This window comes from Bos indicus, chromosome 17, assembly GCF_029378745.1.
Source record: "Bos indicus isolate NIAB-ARS_2022 breed Sahiwal x Tharparkar chromosome 17, NIAB-ARS_B.indTharparkar_mat_pri_1.0, whole genome shotgun sequence".
Lineage (NCBI taxonomy): Eukaryota > Metazoa > Chordata > Mammalia > Artiodactyla > Bovidae > Bos > Bos indicus.
Window position 1 is genome coordinate 38,474,198 of NC_091776.1, and position 23,198 is coordinate 38,497,395.

At 38.4% G+C, this 23,198-nt stretch overlaps 1 pseudogene; it reads left to right on the top strand.

The window, feature by feature from the left end:
* Window positions 1-517: 517 nt before the first annotated feature.
* On the top strand, window positions 518-1,122 carry LOC109570885 (histone chaperone ASF1B pseudogene; annotated as a pseudogene).
* The last annotated feature ends 22,076 nt before the right edge of the window (window positions 1,123-23,198 follow it).

The following is a 23,198-nucleotide window of genomic DNA, read 5'->3' on the forward strand; positions in this document are numbered from 1 at the left end:
TTCAAATGTATTCTTTTTAATGGCTGAGTAATACTCCATTGTGTATATGTACCACTGCTTTCTTATCCATTCATCTGCTGATGGACATCTAGGTTGCTTCCATGTCCTGGCTATTATAAACAGTGCTGCGATGAACATTGGGGTACACGTGTCTCTTTCCCTTCTGGTTTCCTCAGTGTGTATGCCCAGCAGTGGGGTTGCTGGATCATAAGGCAGTTCTATTTCCAGTTTTTTAAGGAATCTCCACATTATCTCTTTCATCGTTCCTCAAGTACTCCAGGGATGTGCCTGTGTGCTAAGCCACTTCACTTGTGCCTGACTCTTTGCAACTCTATGGACCATAGCGTGCCAGTCTCCTCTGTCCATGGGATTCTCCAGGTCAGAATACTGGAGTGGAACTTCAGATTGCAGTCAGAGAAGGCAGGAGCTGATTTGGACAAAGCTTCTCCGCTGACCTGACAAGACCCAGCTGCTGGCTCAGCCCCAGCTCTGGCCTCAGCTGTGACCCTACAAGGCGATGGCTAAGGTGTCAGTATTGAACACGGCGGTGCTGGAAAATCTGAGCCTTTTCCACAGCCCTTTCTGGTTGAGACATCAGCTTCGAGTGCAATGAGGCCCTGACAGACTACCTGGAGTGGAAGAACGTTTATACTGGCTCAGCTGAGAGTGAATTTGATCAAATCCTAGACTCTGCTGGTTGGCCCTGTCCCGGCAGGGAGACACATGTTCATCTTTCAGGCAGATGCCCCCAACCCATCCCTCATCCTTGAGTCTGATAGCCTGGGAGTGACCATGGTCCTCATCACCTGCAGCTACCACAGACAGGAGTTCATCTGAGTCAGCTACAGCGTCGACAGTGGGTACCTTAGCAGCTAGCTGTGCGAGAACCCACCCCTGAAGTCACACTTCTCTCAGCTCCAGTGGAACATCTTGGCCTCAGATCCCCTGGTGAACTGCTTCTACATCAACTGGGACAACAACACAGACAGGTTGGAAGCCATAGAGAACCAGGACCCTGCCCTGGGCTGCTGTCTCCCCCTCAGCTGCACAGGTACCAAGGGCTTGGGTCTCCCTGGCTGCATAATGGGCCTCCTCCCTCAGAATTCCATGGACTTCATCTAGCTGTTGGACTCCAGGCCCTACCTGGGCCCAGCTTGGACCACAGCCAGTCTCCTGGCACATCTGGAGGGGACAGCCGGGCCTCCTGGAGAGTCTCTGGGAGGCCATGTGGAGGACTTTGGGGCCATGAGCTATCCAGACCAGTCAAAACTTGGCCCCCAGGAAGGAAGGGGATTCTGGTCTCTTCTAGCCCTGGCCCAGAGGATCATCTCCCCTCTACTGCCCAGCCATGAAAGAAGCAAGTACTCAGTTCTTAATTCTTTCTGTCTTGTGTCCTTTCTGTCTTCCACACACACTATAAACCCCATCTGTGGGCCATTGTGCCACCGTCATCCAAGGAGTGCCATTAACCCCAAACTCTTCTAACAGACCACTCAGGCCTGCCTTAAGGCTTTCTTGGTTAATACATGGCAAGGCATTGACCCTGTTGGGCCAAAGTTTCTGACATTCACTTCCCTTCCCAACCATCTGAGCAGATCCACCCAGCTTTCTGGAGTCCCAGGCCAAGAGTCTTGGTAGAAGATGGACTCAGACACAATTTCTCATCCTTTTGCTGGGTGATTTTTAGGTCTTTTCAATTCAGTAGCCCTCTGGAAAACCCTATTCCCATAAAAGTGGTCTGCAGGATGCTGAGAAAAGATGGTTGACTCTCCTTTGGGTCACAACCACCTCCCAACTGGATCTGGCGTTCCCTGGAGGCTGCCCCTTGGAAACAATGGCACTTTGAAGGGGCCTGCTATTATCAGTCTGTCTCAATATTGGTGTCAGGACCTCTCTGCTTCTGGCTGTGTTGATCTGAGCTCTGCCAAAACCTCCTGTACTCAGGTCACAGTGCAGACCAGGGAAACAGTAGGGACCCTGAAAACCTTCCTCCCTTGCCATGCTCCCCACCCACATGCCCATCCCCTCACTGCTATGTGGATGCTGTTGTGATTGCAGTTTGTATATTAAAGTGTTTTTATATTAAGTGTTTGAAAGTGAAAGTGAGTTGCTCAATAGTGTCCAACTATTTGAGACCCCATGGATTGTAGCCTACCCAGCTCCTCAGTCCATGGGATTTTCCAGTCAAAAATACTGGAGTGGGTTGCCATTTCCTTCTTCAATAAAATGTTCGGTTGGTCTAAAAATAAAAAGCACTTCAACTAAACTCTTTTCTGCTTTAAAAAAAAAAAAAGAATACTGGAGTGGGTTACCATGCCCTCCTCCTAAGAATCTTTTCTCTGAGCAGTGTTCTTTGCCTGGAATTTTCTTTCCCCAAACATTTGCTTGGTTGACTCTCTCATCTCTTCAAGGAAGGCTTACTTTATCTGTTAGAACTACTAGAATAAACCTATTTAATAGTGTACCATCATTCTGAGTGCTAGTACTCCTGAATCTCTTATTTTTACAAATTTTCCTTGATTCTACAGCATGTAGCAGAAATAGATGCTTTTCTGGAACTCTCTACCTTTTTCCATGATCCAGTGGATATTGGCAATTTGATCTCTGCTTCCTCTGCCTTTTCTAAAACTAGCTTGAACATCTGGAAGTTCATGGTTCATGTATTGCTGAAGCCTGGCTTGGAGAATTTTGAAAATTACTTTACTAGTGTGTGAGATGAGTGTAATTGTGCAGTAGTTTGAACATTCTTTGGCATTACCTTTCTTTGGAATTGGAATGAAAACTGACCTGTTTTAGTCCTGTGGCCACTACTGAGTTTTCCAAATTTGCTGGCATATTGAGTGCAGCACTTTCACAGAATCATATTTTAGAATTTGAAATAGCTGAACTGGAATTCCATTGCCTCCATTAGCTTTGTTCATAGTGATGCTTCCTAAGGCCTACCTGACTTCACATTACAGGATATCTGGCTCCAGGTGAGTGGGAGTGGTCACACCTTCGTGATTATCTAGGTTGTGAAAATCTTTTTTGTACAATTCTTCTGTATATTCTTGGCATCTCTTCTTAATATCTTCTGCTTCTGTTAGGTCCATACCATTTCTGTCCCTTATTGAGCCCATTTTGCATGAAATGTTCCCTTGGTATCACTAATTTTCTTGAAGAGATATCTAGTCTTTCCCATTCTACTGTTTTCCTCTATTTCTTTCCATTGATTGCTGAGGAAGGCTTTCTTATCTCTCCTTGCTATTTTTTGGAACTCTGCATTCAAATAGGTGTGTATCTTTCCTTTTCTCCTTTACTTTTTGCTTCTCTTCTTTTCACAGCTATTTGTAAGGCTTCCTCAGACAGCCATTTTGCTTTTTTGCATTTCTTTTACTTGAGGATGATCTTGCTCCCTGTCTCCTATAGAAGTCACAAACCTCCATCCATAGTTCATGAGGCACTCTGTCCATCAGATCTAGTCCCTTAATTATTTTTCTCTATTTAAATCGATTTCCCCTAAATATGTTTCCAACATCTGCTGGATCATTGAAAAAGCAAGAGAGTTCCAGAAAAACATCTATTTCTGCTTTATTGACTATGCCAAAGCCTTCGACTGTATGGATCACAATACACTGTGGAAAATTCTGAAAGAGATGGGAATACCAGACTACCTGACCTGCCTCTTGAGAAACCTGTATACAGGTCAGGAAACAACAGTTAGAATTGGACATGGAACAACAGACTGGTTCCAAATAGGAAAAGGAGTATGTCAAGGCTGTATACTGTCACTCTGCTTATTTATCTTATATTCAGAGTACATCATTAGAAACGCTGGGCTGGAGGAAGCACAAGCTGGAATCAAGATTGCCAGGAAAAATATCAATAACCTCAGATATGCAGATGACACCACCCTTATGGCAGAAAGTGAAGAACTAAAGAGCCTCTTGATGAAAGTGAAAGAAGAGAGTGAAAAAGTTGTCTTAAAGCTCAACATTCGGAAATCTAAAATCATGGCATCTGGTCCCATTACTTCATGGCAAATAGATGGGGAAACAGTGGAGACAGTGGCTGACTTTATTTTTCTGGGTTCCAAAATCACTGCGGATGGTGATTGAAGTCATGAAATTAAAAGATGCTTGCTCCTTGAAGGAAAGTTATGACCAACCTAGACAGCATATTAAAAAGCAGAGACATTACTTTATCAACAAAGGTCCATCTAGTCAAGGCTATGGTTTTTCCAGTGGTCATGTATGGATGTGAGAGTTGGACTATAAAGAAAGCTGAGCACCGAAGAATTGATGCTTTTGAACTGTGGTGTTGGAGAATACTCTTGAGAGTCCCTTGGACTGCAAGGAGATCCAACCAGTCCATCCTAAAGGAAATAAGTCCTGGGTGTTCATTGGAGGGGCTGATGTTGAAGCTGAAACTCTAATACTTTGGCCACCTGATAAGGAGAGCTGACTCATGTGAAAAGATCCTGATGCTGGGAAAGATTGAGGGCAGGAGGAGAAGAGGACAACAGAGGATGTGATGGTTGGAAGACATCACCGACACAATGGACATGGGTTTGGGTGAACTCTGGGAGTTGGTGATGGGCAGGGAGGCCTGGGGTGCTGTGGTTCATGGGGTCGCAAAGAGTCGGACACCACCGAACAACTGAACTGAAGTGAACTGAACAGCATGTAGCATGTTCTAAAACTAAGCAACTTGCTGCTGCTGCTGCTAAGTCGCTTCAGTTGTGTCCGACTTTGTGCGACCCGTAGACGGCAGCCCACCAGGCTCCCCCGTCCCTGGGATTCTCCAGGCAAGAACACTGGAGTGGATTGCCATTTGCTTCTCCAGTGCATGGAAGTGAAAAGTGAAAGTGAAGTCGCTCAGTTGTGTCTGACTCTCAGCGACCCCATGGACTGCAGCCTACCAGGCTCCTCCATCCATGGGATTTTCCAGGCAAGAGTACCGGAGTGGGGTGCCATTGCCTTCTCTGAAGAAACTTACTCATCTATTATTCTATTAAAATATAAAATATAAGATCTGAGGTAGAAAAATCTGTTTTACTACTTAGCTATCTCATATCTTGAATAAGACTGAACTTTGCATGTTAAGTATTTGTTGAATAAATTCAGGTAAATAAATAAAATACACTAATATCAAGATTTTTTGTTTAATATTTAACATTAACATAAAATGGAGACCCTGGAGAACTTTGAATTGAAACATATATTTTATGAATGAGAATGTTATGTAAGGGGAAGTAATGGGGATTTACTGCTTTTACAATATGATATGGTGGTTCATCATCTCTTGGAAAATTTGCTCAAACCCAGCTTTCAGTTCAGTTCAGTGACTCAGTCATGTCTGACTCTTTGCAACCCCATGGACTGTAGCATGCCAGGCTTCCCTGTCCATCACCAACTCCCAGGGCTTACTCAAACTTTTGTCCACTGAGTTGGTAATGTCATCCAACCATCTCATCCTCTGTCATCCCCATCTCCTCCCACATTCAATCTTTCCAGCATCAGGGTTTTTTCCAAGAATTCAGTTCTTTGCACCAGGTGGCCAAAGTATTGGAGCTTCACCTTCAGCATCAGTCCTTCCAAAGAATATTCAGGACTGGTTTCCCTTAGGATTGACTTGCTGAATCTCCTTGCAGTCCAAGGGACTCTCAAGAGTCTTCTCCAACACCACAGTTCAAAAGCATCAATTCTTTAGTGCTCAGCTTTCTTTATAGTCTAACTCTCACATCCATACATGACTATTGGAAAAACCATAGCCTTGACTAGACCAACCTTTGTTGGCAAAGTAATGTCTCTCCTTTTTAATATGCTTTCTAGGTTGGTCATAGCTTTTCTTCTAAGGAGAAAGCATCTTTGAATTTCATGGCTACAGTCACCATCTACAGTGATTTTGGAGCCCAAAAAATTAGAGTCTCTCACAGTTTCCATTGTTTCCCCATCAATTTGCCATGAGGTGATTTAACCGGATTCCATGGTCTTAGATTTCTGAATGTTGAGTTTTAAGCCAACATTTTCACTCTCCTCTTTCACTTTCATCAAGAGGCTCTTTAGTTCTTCTTAACTTTCTGCCATAAGGGTGGTATCACCTGCATATCTGAGGTCGTTGATATTTCTCCTAGCAATCTTGATTCCAGCTTGTACTTCATTCAGTTCAGCATTTCTCATAATGTACTCTGCATGTAAGTTAAATAAGTAGAGTGACAATATACAGCATTGACATGCTTCTTTCCCAATTTGGTACCAGTCTGTTGTTCCATGTCTAGTTCTGTTTCTTCCTCACATGCATACAGATTTATGGTCACTGGGTCAATGTATTGTACTTTATTTTTATTGGACTGTTTTCATTTTGCTTATGGGTGCATATGTATATGTGTATATTTTACTATTTTAATTACTATTTGCCTAATTTTGTAACAGCCATTTGTCTGGGATTCATCTTTAGTTTCTCATTTTTGGTTGTTTTAATCTTACTTACTGCCATAATAAACCATTTGTGGAACCTTCATTCCTGACCAGAGATAAAGCCCTGAGCCTTTGAAGTGGAAGAACTGACCCCAAGATCCTAAACTACCAGAGAACTTACCAAGGGAGTATCAAACAGTAAGAACACACACAAAGGAAACCACTTGAATACAAGACCTGGTATCACCCAACCACCAGTAGCAACCTGTGCAGGATGCTTCATCTACACCACAAAAAAACAAAAATACAAACCCAATCATCAGCAGACAGGATTACCACCTCATTCAGCCTTGCTCATCAGAGGAAAAAATAAACAAACAAACAAACACAAAAGCTCAGAACAAATCTCACCCAATGCAAAGCTTACACAAACCACTGGACCAAACTTAGGAGGGTAGAAACCAAAAGGAAGAAAGAATTCAATATTGAAGGCTGGGAAAAGGAGACCTAAAACACAATAAGTTTAAAAAAAAAAAAAAAACCTGAAAAGACAGTTAAATACTACATGAATGAAGCAACACACTAGAAACACAGAAGTCCAAATAAATGAAGAAGAAATAGGCAAACTACCTGAAAAAGAATTCAGAATAATGATAGCAAATATGATCAAAAGCCTTGAAAAAAGAATAGAGAAAATGCAAGAATCAATTAACATGGACCTAGAAGAATTAAAGAATAAACATACAGAGACAAACAACACAATTACTGAAATTAAAAATAACCTAGAAGGAGTCAATAGCAGAATATCTGAAGCAGAAGAATGAATCAGTGAACTGGAAGATAAAAAGGTGGAAATAACTTCTGAAGAGCAGAATAAAGGAAAAAGAATGAAAAGAACAGAGAATAGTCTCATAGACCTCTCAGATAATATCAAATGCACCAATACTTTAATTACAGGACTCCAGGAAGAAAAAGAGAAAAAGAAAGGGTATGAGAAAAATTTTGAAGAGATTATGGTTGAAAATTTCCCCAACATGGAAAATGAACTAGTTAATTAAGTCTAAATCCCATACAGGATAAACCCAAAGATAAACATGACAAGACACATACTAATCAAACTAACAAAGACTAAATACTAAGAAAGAATATTAAAAGCAGCAAGGGAGAAGCAACAAGTAACATACAAGGGAAACCCCATATATTTAACAGCTGAACTTTCAGCAGAAGCTCTTCAGGCCAGAAGGGAATGGAAAAATATATTTAAAGGGGAAAATCTACAACCAAAATTACTGTACCCAGCAAGAATCTCATTCAAAATTAATGGGGAAATAAAAAGATTTCAGAGAAGCAAAAGTTAAGACAATTCAGTACTACTAAACCAGCTTTACAACAAATGTTAAAGGGACTTATATAGTCAAGAAATACAAGTGAAGAAAAAGATCTACAAAATCAACCCTAAACAATTAAGAAAATGGCAATAGGAACATATACATCATTAATTAATTTAAATGTAAATGAATTAAATGTTCCAACCAAAAAACACAGACCAGCTGAATGAATACAAAAACAAGACCCATATATATATACTGTCTACAAGAAACTCACTACAGACCTAAAGACACATGTAGAATGAAAGTGAAAGGATGGAAAATTTTATTCCATGCAACTGGGAAGCAAAAGAAAGCTGGAGTAGCAATTCTTATATCAGACAAAACAGACCTTTAAATGAAGAAGATTACAAGAGATAAGGAAGGATGCTACATAATGATCAAGGGGTCAATCCAAGAATAAGACATAACAATAGTAAATATCTATGCACCCAACATAGGAGCACCTAAATACACGACAAACACTAACAGATGTAAAAGGAGAAATTGACAGTAACACAATAATAGTAGGAGACTTTAACACCCCACCCACACCAAAAGACAGATCATCAAAACAGAAAATTAATAAAGAAACACAAGTCTTAAATGATACATTGGATGAGATGGATCTCACTGATATCTTCAGGACATTCCATCCAAATGCAGAAGAATACACCTTCTTCTCAAGTGCACATGGAATAGTCTCCAGGATTACATCTTGGATCACAATCAAACTTCAATAAATTTAAGAAAACTGAAATCATATCAAGCATCTTCTCTGACCACAAGATATCAATTACAAGGAAAAAAAAACTGTAAAAAAAAAAAAAAAACAAAAAACTACAAACAGATGGAAATTAAACAATACGTTTTTAAATATATTTAAATGACCAACAATATGTTTCTAAATAATCAACAGGATACTGAAGAAATAAAAAGGGAAATCAAAAAATTTCTAGAAACAAATGACAATGAAAACACAAGTCAAAACCTATGGTATGCAACAAAAGCAGTTCTAAGAGGGAAGTTTATAGCAATACAATCCTACCTCAAGAAACAAGAAAAACATTGAATAGACAACCTAGATCAGATCAGATCAGTCGCTCAGTCGTGTCTGACTCTTTGTGACCCCATGAATCACAGCACACCAGGCCTCCCTGTCCATCACCAACTCCCAGAGTTCACTGAGACTCACGTCCATCGAGTCAATGATGCCATCCAGCCATCTCATCCTCTGTCGTCTGCTTCTTCTCCTGCCCCCAATCCCTCCCAGCATCAGTCTTTTCCAATGAGTCAACTCTTCGCATCAGGTGGCCAAAGGACTGGAGTTTCAGCTTTAGTATCATTCCTTGCAAAGAAATCCCAGGGCTGATCTCCTTCAGAATGGACTGGTTGGATCTCCTTGCAATCCAAGGGACTCTCAAGAGTCTTCTCCAACACCACAGTTCAAAAGCATCAATTCTTTGGCGCTCAGCCTTCTTCACAGTCCAACTCTCACATCCATACATGACCATAGGAAAAACCATAGCCTTGACTAGACGAACTTTTGTTGGCAAATTAATGTCTCTGCTTTTGAATATGCTATCTAGGTTGGTCATAACTTTCCTTCCAAGGAGTAAGCGCCTTTTAATTTCATGGCTGCAGTCACCATCTGCAGTGATTTTGGAGCCCAGAAAAATAAAGTCTGACATTGTTTCCACTGTTTCCCCATCTATTTCCCATGAAGTGATGGGACCGGATGCCATGATCTTCATTTTCTGAATGTTGTGCTTTAAGCCAACTTTTTCACTCTCCACTTTCACTTTCATCAAGAGACTTTTTAGTTCCTCTTCACTTTCTGCCATATGGGTGGTGTCATCTGCGTATCTGAGGTTATTGATATCTCTCCCGGCAATCTTGATTCCATCTTGTGTTTCTTCCAGTCCAGCATTTCTCATGATGTACTCTGCATATAAGTTAAATAAACAGGGTGACAATATACAGCCTTGACGAACTCCTTTTCCTATTTGGAACCAGTCTGTTGTTCCATATCCAGTTCTAACTGTTGCCTCCTGAACTGCATACAAATTTCTCAAGAGGCAGATCAGGTGGTCTGGCATTCCCATCTCTTTCAGAATTTTCCACAGTTTATTGTGATCCACACAGTCAAAGACTTTGGGATAGTCAATAAAGCAGAAACAGATGTTTTTCTGGAACTCTCTTGCTTGGGAAAAGAGGAACAAAGGCAACAACAACAAAAATTAGTAGAAGGGAAGAAATCATAAAGATCAGAGCAGAAATAAGTGAAAAGAAATGAAAGAAACAATAGTAAAGATTAATAAAACTAAAAGCTGGTTCTTTGAGAGGATAAAGAAAACTAACAAAACTTTAGCCTGATTCATCAAGAAAAAAAGAGAGGTGAATCAAATCAACAAAACTAGAAATGAAAAAGGAGAAGTTACAACAGACAATGCAGAAATACAAAGAATTATAAGAGACTATTATGAACAACCATATGGCAATAAAATGGATAACCTGGAAAAAATGGGCAGATTCCTAGAAAAATTTAATCTTCCAAGACTGAATCAGGAAGATTGAAATTGAAGCTGTGATCAAAAATCTTCCCAAAAACAAAAGCCCAGGACAAAATGACTTCATAGGAGAATTCTATCAAACATTTAGAGACAAGTTAATGCCTATCCTTCTAAAACTCTTTCAAAAAATTGCAGAGGAAGGAACACTTCCAAACTCTTTCTACAAGGCCACCATCACCCTAATACCAAAACCAGAAAAAGACAATACAGAAAAAGAAAACTACAGGCCAATATCACTGATGAACACAGATGCAAAAATCCTCAACAAAATTTTAACAAACAGAATTCAGCAACACATTAAAAAGTTCATACACCATGATCAAGTTGTGCTTATTCCAGGGATGCAAGGATTCTTCAATATACACAAATCAGTCAATGTGATACACCATATTAAAAAATTACAATATAAAAACCATGTGACAATCTCAATAGATGAAGAAAAAGTCTATGACAACATTCAGCACTCATTTATGATTAAAACTCTTCAAAAAGTGGGCATAGAATGAACCTACCTCAACATAGTAAAGGCCATATATGGTAAGCCTACAGCTAACATTATTCTCATTTGTGAAAAACTGAAAGCATTCCCTCTAAGATCAGGAACAAGATAAGGGTGTTCACTTTCACCACTATTATTCAACGTAATTCTGGAAGTCCTAATACAGCAATCATAGAAGTAAAAGAAATAAAAGGAATACAGATCAGAAAAGAAGTAAAGCTCACACTGTTTGCAAATGACATGATACTATACATAGAAAACCCTAAAAATTCTACCAGAAAATTACTAGACCTAATCAGTGAATTTAGCAAAGTTGCAGAATACAAAATCAATACACAGAAATCACTTGCATTTCTAAAACTAACAGTGAAAAATCAGAAAGAGAAATTACGGAATCAATCCCATTCATCATTGCAACAAAAAGAATAAAATGTCTAAAAATAAACTTATCTAAGGAGACAAAAGAACTGCATACAGAAAGTTATGACACTGATCAAAGAAATCAAGGCTGACATAAAGAGATGGAGAGATATTCCATGTTTCTGGGTAGAAATAATCAATATTGTGAAAATGACTATACTACCAAACACAATCTACAGAATCAGTGTGATCCCTATCATATAACCAATGGCATTTTTCACAGAACTAGAATAAAAAAAATTCACAATTCATATGGAAATACAAAAGACCCCAAATAGCCAAAGCAGTCTTGAGAAAGAAGAATGGAGCTGGAGGGATCAACCTTCCTGACTTCAAATTATACAACAAAGCTACAGTCATCAAGACATTATGGTACTGGCACAAAAACAGGAAAAAAAAAAAAAAGACCAACGGAACAAGATAGAGAGCCCAGAGATAAACCCATACACCTATGGATACCTTCATTTTGACAAAGGAGGCAAGACTATACAATGAGGCAAAGACAGCCTCTTCAATAAATGGTGCTGGGAAAACTGGACAGGTACATATAAAAGAATGAAATTGGAACACTTACTAGCACCATACACAAAGATAAACTCAAAATGGATTAAAGACCTAAATGTAAGATAAGAAACTATAAAATCCTTAGAGGAAAACACAGGTAAAACACAGGTAAAACACTTGATGACATAAGTCAAAGCAAGATCCTCTATGACCCACCTTCTCAGTCAGTTCAGTTCAGTTCAGTCACTCAGTCATGTCCAACTCTTTGCGACCCCATGAATCACAGCACGCCAGGCCTCCCTGTCCATCACCAATGCCCAGAGTTTACCCAAATTCATGTCCATCGAGTTGGTGATGCCATCCTGCCATCTCATCCTCTGTCGTCCCCTTCTCCTTCTGCCCCCAATCCCTTCCAGCATCAGGGTCTTTTGCAATGAGTCAACTCTTTGCATGAGGTGGCCAATGTATTGGAGCTTCACCTTCAGCATCAGTCCTTCCGATGAATACCCAGGCCTGATCTCCTTTAGGATGGACTGGTTGAATCTCTTTGCAGTCCAAGGGACTCTCAAGAGTCTTCTCCAACACCACAGTTCAAAAGCATCAATTCTTCAGTGCTCAGCTTTCTTCACAGTCCAACTCTCTCATCCATACATGAGTACTGGAAAAACCATAGCCTTGATTAGATGGACCTTTGTTGGCAAAGTAATGTCTCTACTTTTGAATATGCTATCTAGGTTGGTCATAACTTTCCTTCCAAGGAGTAAGCATCTTTTAATTTCATGGCTGCAATCACCATCTGCGGTGATTTTGGTGCCCCCCAAAATAAAGTCTGACAGTTCCCAATGTTTCCCCATCTATTTCCCATGAAATGATGGGACCAGATGCCATGATCTTCATTTTCTGAATGTTGAGCTTTAAGCCAACTTTTTCACTCTCCTCTTTCACTTTCATCAAGAGGCTTTTTAGTTCCTCTTCATTTTCTGCCATAAGGGTGGTGTCATCTGCATATCTGAGGTTATTGATATTTCTCCTGGCAATCTTGATTCCAGCTTGTGCTTCTTCCAGCCCAGCGTTTCTCATTATGTAGTCTGCATACAAGTTAAATAAGCAGGGTGACAATATACAGCCTTGACGTACTCCTTTTCCTATTTGGAACCATTCTGTTGTTCCATGTCCATTTCTAACTGGAAACATAGGCAAAACACTGGATGACGTAAGTCAAAGTAAGATCCTCTATGACCCACCTCCTAGAGTAATGGAAATAAAAACGAAAGTAAACAAGTGGGACCTGATTAAACTTAAAAGCTTTTGCACAGCAAAGAAGACTCTAAGCAAGGTGAAAAGGCAACCCTCAGTATGGGAGAAAATAATAGCAAAGGAAACAACTGACAAAGGATTAATTTCCAAAATATACAAGCAGCTCACACAATTCCAAACCAAAAAATGAACAATCAAATCCAAAAGGGGGAAAAAGACGTAAACAGACATTTTTCCAAAGAAGGCATACAGACGGCTAACAAACACATGAAAAGATGCTCAACACCGCTCATTATTAGAGAAATATAATTCAAAACTACAATGAGATATCACTTCGTAGCAGTCAGAATGGCCATCATCAAAAAGTCTACAAACAATACATGCTGAGAGGTTGTGGAGAAAAGGGAATGCTCTTGCACTGTTGGAGGGAATGCAAATTGATACAACCACTATGGAAGACAGTATGGAGAGTCCTTAAAAACTAGGAATAAAACTACCACATGACCCAGAAATCACACTCCTAGGCATATAACCTGAGGAAACCAACATTGAAAGAGACACATGTATCCCTTTTGTCACTGCAGCACTGTTTATGATAGCTAGAACATGGAAGCAACCTAGATGTCCATCAATAGATGAATGGATAAAGAAGTTGTGGTATACACACTATGGAATATACATATTCCATAGTGTGTATACATATACACATAGTGGTGTATACACTATGTATTTGTTCCATATACTCTATGGAATATTACTCAGCCATAAAAAGGAACACATTTGAGTCAGTTCTAATGAGGTGGATGAACCTAGAGCCTATTATACAGAGTGAAGTAAATTAGTAAGAGAAAGATATATATTGTATTCTGACACATATATACAGAATCTAGAAAGATGGTACTGAAGAATTTATTTACAGGGCAGCAATGAAGAAACAGACATAGAGAATAAACTTATGAACATGGGAAGAGGGGAGGGGAGACTGAGATGTATGGAGAGAGTAACATGGAATCTTACATTACCATATATAAAATAGACAGGCAATGGGAATTTGCTGTATGTCCCAGGAAACTCAAACAGGGGTTCTGTATCAACTAGAGAACTGGGATGGGGAAGGGGATGGGAGGGAGGTTCAAAAGGGAGGGGATAGATGTATCCCTATGGCTGACTCATGTTGAGGTTTGACAGAAAAACAACAAAATTCTGTAAAGCAATTATCCTTCAATTAAAAAATAAATAAATTTTTTAAAAAAGAATACTGGAGTGGGTTGCCATGCTCTCCTCCAAAGGATCTTTCCAACCCAGGGATCAAACCCAGGTACCCCACATTGCAAGAAGATTCTTTACTGTCTGAGTCACCAGAGAAGCCCCAAAATACTGGAGTGGGTAGCCTATCCCTTCTCCTGGGGATCTTCCCAACCCCAGGAATTGAACTGGAGTCTTGCACATTGCAGGCTGATTCTTTATCAGTTGAGCTACACATAGTAGTATATACTACTATCTGTAGCTATGTGTGTGTGTGTGTGTGTGTGTGTATATATATATATATATATATATATATATATATGTGAAGAGTTGACTCATTGGAAAAGACTCTGATGCTGGGCGGGATTGGGAGCAAGAGGATAAGGGGATGACAGAGGATGAGATGGCTGGATGGCATCACTGACTCGATGGACCTGAGTCTGAGTGAACTCCGGGAGTTGGTGATGGACAGGGAGGCCTTGCGTGCTGCGATTCATGGGGTCGCAAAGAGTCGGACACGACTGAGCAACTGATCTGATCTGATGTGTAGCATAGTATATATATATATATATATATATATATATGTTTATCCTCATTTTTTAATCCATCCCACCTCCCGAGTCCATATTTCAATCACACAACCTAAAAACTCTGTTTCTCCCAGTTTCTAAAGCTAATACAGTGAATCCAGAATATCTGCCAACAAATATGACTTGATCCAACAATATTTTATTTTGCATCATTCACTCCTAGAAACATTGATATAAATGGGAAAATTTTTATACTCTTTAGATTCTCCTTCTAGGATTAAATCTATAAATTACAAACTGGGGCCTTCAGTTATGTCCTAATTTATTTCTAGGAGCAAAGAGTGGTGACGGGTGTAGTCCTTAGGAAAGTCAGCAATTCCCTTGATGGCAGTTATTTTTTTAGGAAAGGGGCAGGAGGAAAGCCTGTTTCTACATGTAGATGAGGTTTAGCAGAATTAGGAAGTCAAAATGCTTACTTAATAAGATTTCACACATGCACCTACATCCCATTTTTTAGTGCCCCACTCCTATCTAATCAATGCCTTAACTTTAACATAGCAGTATTTCTGAGGTTGTAAATTCAATTTGCAGTGCAATTTAACTACCCATAACATTAGACTGTGACTTTGGCTTTTATAATCTCTGTGTCTACAAAGGACAAGAATTTATTGTAAAGTCATCACATATTTTTCTGATTACTTTCCCAGACCTCTAGTTGTGAATTTAAAGCCCTGAACTAATAATGCTTCTTTTTCCTATAAGTACTGATGTGCAACTAGAAACAATCAATGAATTACATTACACTGCTTATTTCCACTAAAACATTTCCAGTGGTAACTATTTTATCACCTTAAGTCTTAATTCCTACAGACATTTTATGACAAGAGTTTAAGTATGATAATGTAAGTGAATGTTTTGCCATAACTTTCCGAGGGCTAGCAGCCCACTTCACCATGCCAACAAGGTTATTAATGCCATTGGAACTAATCATATCAGAGAAATATTCCAGAGAATAATTCTTGAGTATTTTTTTCTTGGAACTACTTGCAGGAGTAGTGATTGATCAAGGAAGCGAATATAATATAAATGATAAAAGGTTAAGCTATATTGTTGTAACTAGCCTTTCCATATTTGTAGGAGCATGTGACACATTTGTGTGGTAGGCTCTTTCCTCTCTACATAAGAGTGAGTATAAGAAGTCAGTAAAATGCTGGTCATGAAGTGGAAGAGAGCAAGGACACATGATGACTCATGAGGACAAGCTACATCAATGAGTTTAAGTGTCAGCCTTGATGAAAGAAGTTATCATCTTGTTATTGCTCTTTATGCACCATGCCTGGGCCAAACTAGAATCTATGAAAGAGGAAATTTGGACAGTGCTGAGGACTTATGGGCTTGGGTGCAGCCCCCACAGCAGAAGAGTGATGCAGTAGGTAAGTGGCAATGTACCTGAGACACAGTTGTGATAGACCCCTTTTACCAGTCTTGACACTACAATGGCTACTGCTTCACTTCCACCTTCTAAATCCTGCACGATTCCTTTTGTTGTCAACTGTCATTCAGATCCATATAGGAATGTGATTTCTGGCAAAACTAATTCCAATTTAACCAAGCTGATAGAACACAAATATTCCACAAGCCATATCAGACATCATTGTAACTATATGCTTAAGGCCTACTGCTTATACGTCAGACATCTTCAAAGGCAAAATCTTGTGTATTAGCACATCTTTCTCACATAGTCTAATGAATAAAACACAGAAGACCCTGAATGTATAAGTATTATACAAAAATATACATACATAAATTTAAAAAGTGACTAGAACTTGAGTAGCCAGTGAAAAGGAGATATGATTTTAAAGTGAATAATTTGAGATGAGTAAAGAGTAAAAATGATAAAATACAAAGTGTTTTTAAGAATCAGTGAACATGTAAATTCAGCCATGGATAAAGTTAATATAGAGAATAAAAGAGATGATGTTTGAAATATAGTTTAAAAAGCAAATTGTGAATGATTTTCAATGGCAAACCTTGGAATGTTGACCGAACATAAGTCAGAGTTCAATGGATTTTCAACATCTTTCAAAGACAGTTTGATTTAAACATTTTTGTACTCATGAATAAATATGTCTTCTCAATCAAAAGACATTAGTAGTTCCATTTTCCAATGTTAATTAAGCCTGGGAGATTTGTTTTAATATATCTCCTAAGTGGCAACATGATTTTTAAAACTGTGTATGCTCTGGGCTTTTGGTTTTGTTCATACACTCATAAAAGATGTTAAGTTTTTTTCATTCTTTTTTCTAGTCCTCACTGGAGAGATTATAATTTAGAGTACTAGATATTAATTTATAAGCTATTTTCTGTCTAGCAGATCTTACATATTTGTATCCAATGCTTTAAAACTCTGTATATTTTAGTTAGGACTTCCATGGTGGCTCAGAGGTAAAGAATCTTCTTGCAATGCAGGAGACATGGGTTTGATCCCTGGGTCAGGAAATTCCCCTGGAGAAAGAAATGGCAACACACTCTAGTATTCTTGCCTGGGTAATCCCATGGACAGAGGAGTCTGGTGGGCTACAGTCCATGGGGTCGCAAAAGAATCAGATTTAGCAAATAAACAACAACATACTTCAGTTAGCATAGTAATACACCAACAAATAAAGATATATGTAGCTTTTTATAATTTTCACAAGCTCTCAAAATCAGTTGCCCAGTATTCTTCCATTTTATACTGCTTTTTAAGGCAATTCTCAATCTCAACTGTTAGTGTGGAGTCATTCTCCAATGGAAATCACCACTAACTCTCCAAACTAATCTCAACAAGGGCTATCTTTGTCACTAAGGTCTGAGGTAAGGAGGTTTTCCTTGATCATCTAGAAATTTCTAAAACCAGTTTGAACTTTTAAAAATGCTTTTGTGAAAGCACAGAAGCCCTTTGTGCTTGTCATTAGCCTATTTATCCGAAGATCCATTTCTTTCTTTTCTCTTGCAAGCTACATTTCAAAGTCTTCCTTGCTCACTGGATTCCTGATAGATTTGGTCAATGGATGGATATATCTCCTATCTCTCTGCCTCTGGCAATGGGTGACTTCCTCTGATGTTGGTGCCACTGGCCTGGTCTGCTCTCTTGATACTGCCCCCTGCAAGGTAGCACTGCTTTGGTTCAAGCTCAATTAAGAATTCTGTGGTTTCTCATTTCTTCACAGATATCTTTTCCCAGATGAATGATAGCATTGCCTATAGTTAATCTCTCAGTTGTACAACACTATTATTCTAATCCTCAGCTTCTCCATCTACCTAATTTTCTAGGTTAAGCTAATTCCTTGAAGTAAATTCCCTAGGCTTGAAATATCTTGAGTAGTCTCCATTTTTCTAAATAGGCCTTCACTGATAACACTCTTATATGACAATAATTAAAATAAAACATATATATATATATATATATTTTTTTTTTTTTTAGCTGAGAACTGCTCCTCTATCTTTCACAGTTAAGCTCTACATCTTCTGCAAACCATGGAAAAAACAACTTAATAGGAAGGTACATGACTTTAGTCCAAATTCAGATGTATAAATAAACATTTTCTAATGAGTATCATAATTTTCAAAGGCATAGCTTGTGTCATTAAATAGAGTGATTGTTGCTGTTGTTTGTTGTTTAGTCTCAAGTTGTAGTTGACTCTTTTGCAGCTCCATGGACTGTAGCCCACCTTGCTTTTCTGTTCATGGGATTTTCCAGGCAAGAATACTGGAGTGGATTGCCATTTCCTCTCCAGGAGATCTTCCCAATCCAAGGGTTGAACCTGCATCTCCTGCATTGGCAGGTAGATTCTTTACCTCTGGGCCATGAGGGAATCCCAAACTGAATATTCATCCTTGTCTTAAATATCAGTTATTGGATTACTTCATACAGCTCCCCACAATGGACAGACATTTTCTTTATATGAGTATAATTGAGGGCTCACTAAAGTGTTTTCTGTTTCAGATCCATCTCTAGAAGAAAATTAGTCCTAAAGGAAAATCTCACTTCAATCTAAAAAGGAAAAAGCTTATGAGAATTTTCATCATTACAGCTTTTGTCTTGCCCTTTAAAATAAAATAATAAAAACATACTGTCAGATACATAATTTTTGTCAAAGACAAAGGATAACATTTAGGTATAAACTCAAATACAATCATATAGATAGGCAGACAGATGTATCTAAGCATTCACTCCATTTATTACAATAGCTTCAAAAAGATTCAGAAAATAAACTAATAACAACTATAAAAGTAACCTTCCTTTATGCTCTTTGACCCTGCATAAATTCTGCATTCTCTATGTGTATTTAGAACTTGGGGTTTACTTGAAGGATGTTCCACCATATCATAAATCAGTAAACCAGGAAAAATAAAGCTTGTTCCATTATGAGGAATTATTGAAACAGTGCATAACCTAAATTTCTTTCTTGTGTTTTTTAAGTACGAAAATTTGCAAATGTTTCACTCTGTTGGAAAGAAACTTTGACTTTTTGTAGTAATTAATGGAGCTGTTTTTCTTTTAATACCACTCTGCTAAGTGTATATTGGGAATAACACGCCTGGAGACTTTCTTCCAATTATCTTCATGCTCCTTTTGTTGTACAGTCTTCATGCTGCTTCCACAGGCTGCTCTGTCTTTTCACACACTGCTTGTTCCCACAGAGACTGGTCTCATCATCTTTCAGTCCACTCAGTTGACTCACCCACTCGCAAATTATGCTGCATCACATATGCAGTTTTAAAATAAGTTAGCTCCAAAAAGTGTAAAACATAAAATCACAAATGATTTTTTCATTATTTTGCAGGATAGAGAGAGAGAGGAAGAAAATAATAATCTTCCTTATAAAACTCCTATTTCAAAGACATAGCCAAGTCTTGGTAATTCCTTCACAAACAGGCTAATATATTAACTTGGTTAATATATAAGGTACTATTTATAAGTACTAAAACCGAAGAATTGATGCTTTTGAATTGTGGTGTTGGAGAAGACTCTTGAGAGTCCCTTGGACTGCAAGGAAATCCAACCACTCCATCCTAAAGGAGATCAGTCCTGGGTGTTCATTGGAAAGACTGATGCTGAAGCTGAAACTCCAATACTTTGGCCACCTCATGCGAAGAGCTGACTCATTGGAAAAGACCCTGATGCTGGGAGGGATTGGGGGCAGGAGGAGAAGGGGATGACCAAGGATGAGATGGCTTGATGACATCACCGACTCGATGGCCATGAGTTTGAGTGAACTCTGGGAGTTGGTGATGGACAGGCAGGCCTGGCGTGCTGTGATTCTTGGGGTTGCAAAGAGTTGGACATGACTGAGCCACTGAACTGAACTGAACTGAAAACCATATAGCTAAGAATTTAATGAATCTTATGTTCTAGTTGTAAGAGACAGAAATAAACAAGGTAGGGAGCAGAGTTATTCCAGAATATAATAATCACTGTAGAAAATGTTGGAAGATTTGATTCAGAATAACTGAAGGTGTGATGAGAAGAGGGCAACTTAAGACATACAGACTCTGGAGAGGTCACATTCACACTGAGGCAAATAATGAGAAAGGACCAGCCATTCAAAAGTCTGAGCAATACAGACTTGACAGAGAAAAAAACTTAGAGTGTGACAGAAACAGTGTAAATGTCAGGGTGGCGAACACACAGGAATGACAGGAAAACATACAATGAACAACTTTGAAAGTAGGCTGAAAAGCAGGCCCCACAGCTCTCAGACTGGTATAAAGAGATGTTTTTCCTGAAGTGTTATGGGAAGCCACTGACAGTCTTTGAGCATGGCCAGGTTATAATTCAGTTTAAGCGGAAAGTGGGAGACAAATTCAGAAGTTCTTAATTGCAGAATTCTAGGTAAGATATCCGGAGATGGTTCTGCAGTGGTAACAATTAAGATGAGAAAAATAGATGAATTTAAATGTCATTTCTGGTGTAAAATGTATAGGTCTTGCTCATGGATTAGAAGGGGGTTATGAAACATCTGTGAGAAGTAAATGATTGGCAAATTACAGATTTAATATCATTATTAGCTCTATTCTTGCTCTCTCATGTGTTTAATATTTTCATGTGCTCTTTCTCAATATCAGTATAAAATAGTCTCTTCCCATTAATCACTAAAGTATACAACTCTAAGTATATTTATCCATTTGATTGTTATTCATTTCCTGTATATTAGGTCATTTTCTTTTATATTATATAGAAATTGCTATGAGGCAAATCCAATGTGAGCAATGAACAAGGTAGTAAAAATAAATCTTACTTCAGTAAATATGAAGTAATTATCTTAGAGATCTGCCTGTTATGGAATTTTACAGAACATCCTTAAATTCAAAATTTCATATTCTTCAGCATCATATGTCTTAAGGATGACAAGTGTAGAAAATAATGATTAAGAATTTGACAAGACAAAATTATGGAGTAAGAAACTTTCAAACTCTAAAAATAATTTGATAGAAATATAAAATAAATGGAGTCTGTAAAATGACTTTTAATGTAACTAGATCTTAGGAGTTGAGGAACATTTAATTATAAATAACTGAATAAAGAAGAAAATAAACCAGTTCAAGGAAAGGTGTGAGCAATGAAGTAGTGAACATGTGCAATAAAAAATGCACTTGCACTCAGGCAAGCCAGGATGAATTTTGCACATAGGTCAGTGAACCTGGTGGATTAGCATATGCCAAAATTCATAACTAATGCGATGAATAATTTAAAATGAAAAAGGTCACTATTTATAATGCTAAGTAAGGTAAACCCTAGAGGTCAAAGGTTGAAGAAAAAATTATTCTGAAACTGTCATTATTTTAGAAACTACAGCATTGTTTAAAATAGATATTTTACCAAATATATCTCTTTACTTATTTCTCCTTTTACACATGTTTTTATTCTCAGAGATATTAAGTTATATTACTAGGGTCTTCTGCATTCAAGTTACCTTCTTCAGTGTTTCACAAACTGCTTGACTCATAAGCAATGTCCACAGTAATATGTAGAATCTCCACACTTTCTTTACCTTATTTTGTTATTTAATCACTTGAGAGGTATATAAGACTACATTTTTCTACCCTGCATCTAGCTTTGGTTAACAAAAGATAAAAGCAATTTTATTTCAGCATCCATAGATTATTTCTACATTTTCTTCATTTTTCTCTCTGTGATTAGAAAATAAAATTGCTTTGGCAATTTTGCTTTTAAAGGATGCTCACAGATTCGGCATAAGAAAATTTGATACAATTTAATGAAAAGGGAGAAAGATACTCATGTTGCAACTAGACAGAATAATGATGATGTAGTTCTCTCGTTCATTAATGCATTTTGATCATAGTGTAATATGAATATCTAAACATTTCCCATGGTTTGAGAGGCAAAGTAATTTTATAAAGACTAAAACAGAACCTGTCATGTGTTTATCACTTCATCTGTAATAACATACAATGGAATGAAAAAAATGGTCTGAAGAGCTGGCAACAATGTTTTTTTTAGAAGAGATTAAAAAATGGTAAAAAAAAAAAAAAGAAAGAAGTGAACACAAAAAAATCTTAATAAGCCTTTCTAACATGAGTCATGAAAGTTTAATTCCTTGAGTTGCAGGATCAAAGGAGAAAAAATAAGGCAACAATTCTAAAAAAAAATTAACACAACTTTCTCACTTCTTTATATCATATACTAACACATATATATGGGATCTAGAAAGATGGGACTAATGAAATTATTTCTGGCATGCTGGGCTGGAAGAATCATAAGCTGGAATCAAGATTGCTGGGAGAAATAACAACGAACAACCTTGAAAGTAGGCTGAAAAGCAGGCCCCACAGCTCTCAGACTGGTATAAAGAGATGTTTTTCCTGAAGTGTTATGGGAAGCCAATGACAGCCTTTGAGCATGGCCGGGATATAATTCAGTTTAAGCAGAAGGTGGGAGACAAATTCAGAAGTTCTTAATTGCAGAATTCTAGGTAAGATATGCTTACTCCTTGGAAGGAAAGTTATGACCAACCTAGACAGCATATTCAAAAGCAGAGACATTACTTTGCCAACAAAGGTCCATCTAGTCAAGGCTATGGTTTTTCCTGTGGTCATGTATGGATGTGAGAGTTGGACTGTCAAGAAAGCTGAGCACCGAAAATTGATGCTTTTGAACTGTGGTGTTGGAGAAGACTCTTGAGAGTCCCTTGGACTGCAAGGAGATCCAACCAGTCCATTCTAAAGAAGATCAGTCCTGGGTGTTCATTGGAAGGACTGATGCTGAGGCTGAAACTCCAGTACTTTGGCCACCTCGTGAGAAGAGTTGACTCATTGGAAAAGACCCTGATGCTGGAAAGGATTTGGGGAAGGAGGAGTAGGGGATAACAGAGGATGAGATGGCAGGATGGCATCACCGACTC